The sequence below is a fragment of the Penaeus japonicus genome, unplaced genomic scaffold (assembly GCF_977035675.1).
Source record: "Penaeus japonicus unplaced genomic scaffold, GWHDUDI00000001_assembly GWHDUDI00000003, whole genome shotgun sequence".
NCBI lineage: Eukaryota > Metazoa > Arthropoda > Malacostraca > Decapoda > Penaeidae > Penaeus > Penaeus japonicus.
In genome coordinates, this window is record NW_028234405.1 from 12,793,719 (window position 1) to 12,798,718 (window position 5,000).

A 5,000-nucleotide genomic window follows, 5' to 3' on the forward strand; every position below is an offset into this window, starting at 1 on the left:
TATATGTCAAAATATATATATATATATAAATATATATTTATATATATAAATATACATATATATATATAGATCTATATATACAATATATATAATATTATATTATATATATATATATATATATACATTTTCTATATATATATATTATATATATAATTATATATAAAATAATGTATAAATATATATAAATTAATATATATATATAACATATATATATATATAAATATATTAATGTATATGTAATACATAACTCTCTCTCTCTATCTCTCTCACTCAATAAATATAATATATATAATATATATAATATATATAAATATTTATATAAAATATTATATAAATATACTTATATAACATACATATATATATATAAATAAATTATATAAAATACATATATACATATATATTTATATTATATAAATAATATATATATATTATATATATATTTATATATATATATATATATACATATAGAAACACACACACATATATTTATATATAAATATATATAATATATTTATATATATAATATATTACATAGATTTATATATGTATATAGATATAGATATAGTATATATATACACTTTTTAATATAATATAAAAATATGTACATTTATATATAAATATATAAAAATATATATATATATATATATTAATATAAAAAAAATATATTATAAATATATATTACATATACATAAATAATACATATATATATATATATATATAATATATATATATATATAAATATATAGAAATAAATAATATATATAATATATAAACATAAAATTTATATACATATATATAAAGATATATATATATATAATATATATATATATATATATAAATATATATAAATAAAGTAAACAAATATATTCACATACACATATAAAGTCATATTTTGATTTGTTGTGTTCATGTAAATATATATATATATATATATATATATATATATATATATATATATAATATATATATAATTATTTAATATATATAAAGTATATAAATATATATATATAAAAAAATAAATATAAAAATATATAAAAATATATACATATATACAATCATATATATACAAACAAATACAAATATATATAACTATAAATATATATAAAATATATATCAAATATTTATATATAAATATATATAAAAATATATATATGTATATATAATATATAGTCATATCTATACAAAATACTATATATATATATACAAATAAATATATATTATTAAAATAATATTATAATAAATATATATATATGTGTACACTATCAATAAATTTATAAATATATTATATATATATTAATATGTGAAATAAATATTTAAATTCATATCTTTATATATAGTATATATAAAAATAAACAATATACATTTATATAAACATATATATATAATATACACATATGAATAAATATATATATAAATATATATATGTTATATACAGAAAAAAATATATATAATTATATAAAAAATAATATATATAAATTTACTAAATAAATAAATATATATAAAAATATATATATAGATGTATAGATATAAATATAAAATTATATAAATATATATATTATATAATATAAATTAAAATAAAAATTTTATATATATATATACTATATATGTATATATTATAAAGTAAATATATATATATATATATTATATATATTATTATATATACATATTCATAAATAAATTATATAAAATATATATAAATAAATATATATATCTAAATATAAATACTATATATAAATATATTAAAATAAATATACAAATAATATATATATATATATATCTATATATAACTAAATATATATATATATATATTATATATCTATATAGTATATTATCTATATATATATATATATATATATATATACATATATTTATAAATATATAAAAAAATAAATATAATTATAAATATTTATATATATATGAATATATAAATGTATCAATATATATATAAATATAGAAAGTATATATATAAACATAAATAAAAAATATAACTATAAATCAAAATGTCAATAAACAACTACATGTATATAAATAAATAATATAAATGATAACAAAACAAATATAAATAACTATAAATAAATATCAAAAATATATATAAATAAAATAATCTATATATGTTAAATAATAAACATCTATATAACATATCTATATAAATATACTATAAACAAAATATCAATAGAATAATATAAATGAAATAAAAAGATATATGTAAAAATATTTATCTAATCTATATATATATATATTATAATAAATATATGCAAAATATATAATATATAATATATATATATTAAAAAATAATATATATATATATTATACATATATATATATAAAAAATATATAAAAAAAAAATATATATAAATACATAAAAATATAAAAATAATATAAATGAAGGTAATGAATGTAACACAAGTTTCTCAAACACTACTGAGATGTATATGACAGCGTTTCGACGGAGGTTCATTCTCAAAAATAAAGAATTATATAAAATATATATATATATTACATAGATAAATATATAATATATGATTATATATATATTAGTATATAAAATATTTAGATAATACCATACACCACACACATCACACATAAAACACACACACACACACAAACAACATCTGTACACATACACACACACCATATAAAAGTGAAAAATAAAAATAAATATAAATATATATATATATATAATATTAATATTAATATATATATATATACAATAAATGTGAACGTAAAAAATAAATATAAATATAAATAAATATAAGATGATGTTTAATGTGTGAAAATAGTATAATAGAATAATAAATATATAAAATATATAAATATAAATATAACATATATATATATAACGAATATACATCTATATATATATAAATAAAGACAATATATCTATATATATATAAAAATATCTATAAAAAAAATAAACACTTAAAAATAGTAAAATATAAATATATAATTTATATATAAAACATAAATAAAAATAAATAAATATAATATATATATATATATATTACATTTATATATTAATATAATATATATATATATATTATATATATATATATATATATATATATATATATATTTATTAAATATATATATATATATATATATATAATATATTTTAATATATTATTATATATATAATATATATATATAATATATTTATATATTATATATATATATTTTAATATATATATATATATATATATATAGATATATATATATATATATATTATATTAATATATATATATATATATATTGTTGGTGTGTGTGTGTGTGTATATAATATATATATAAATATATATATATATTATATAGATATATATATATATATATATAAATAAAATATATATATAATATATACATATATAAATATATATATATATATATATATATATATATATATATATATAATATATATATATATATATGTGTGTGTATGTGTGTGTGTGTATACATATATTTGGGTATAGATATATATTTCTAGCTATATATATATATATATATATATATATAGATATATGTATATATATGTATATATATATATGTATATGTATATGTAATATATTATATATATATATGATATATATATATATATATTGTATTATAATATATAATATACATATACTGATATATGTCTATACATTATATATATATAATAGTTATAATATATATTTATATATATATATATATAGATATACTATATATATATATTCATATATTATATATTCATATTTATTGATTATATATATATATTATATATATTTATATAATATATTATATATACTATATAATATTATATATATATATATATATTTTATAGATATATATAATATATGTTATATTTGTGGATATATAATCTATATATGTTATTCTATTTCTATATTTATATTATATATATATATATTTATATTATATTCTTTTATATAATTATATATATAATATATATATAATATATATATATTTATTATGATGTGTGTGTGTGTGTGTGTGTTTGTGTTGTGTGTGTGTGTGTGTGTGTGTTTGGGTGTGTTTGTGTGTGTATGTATAAGATATATCTTTAGCAATATATATAGATTAGATCTTCTTATATTTTAGATTATATATATATATATTTATTTTATATTTTATATTGATATATGTATATATTGATATATAATATATTTTTGATATATATACACATATTGATTAGTTATATATATATATTTATTTATAAGATTATTTATTACATATTACCTGATACTTTTATATATGTTTTAGTTTTTATATATAAGATATAGATTATATATATTTAAATTTATTGTTGTTATATATATAATAGTAATAGTTATGGTATGTATTTATGTATATGTATATTTAGAGATTTATATTTTTATATATTTATATATATAAATGGATATTATATATATTTGTATATTTATTTTATTTGTTATATATATTAATATATATTTATATATATTTTTGTATATATATATGTTATTTATTTAGATTTATATATATATTTAAAGATATATATTGAATAATATTATATAGTATATATATATATAATATATTTATTTATATATATTATTGATATTTAAATATATATTTGTTTAGATATTATTTATTTATTTATTATATATTATGTTATATTTTTATTTATTATATTCATATTAGAATTTATATATATATTTTTTATTTTGATATATATATAGATATAAATTTTTTATATATAGTTATACTTGTATATAATATATATATATATATTACATATTATATATTATAGGATTTTATATATATATATATATATACATATATTTATATATATATATACATATAATATATATATAAATGTATTGTATATATATATTTATTTATATGTATATATATATGTATATAATATTATTTATATATATCTATGATATATAAAATATAATATTTATATATACATATATTATATTTATAAATATATATTTATCTATTATATATATATATATATTTAGAGAGAGAGAGAGAGAGAGAGAGAGAG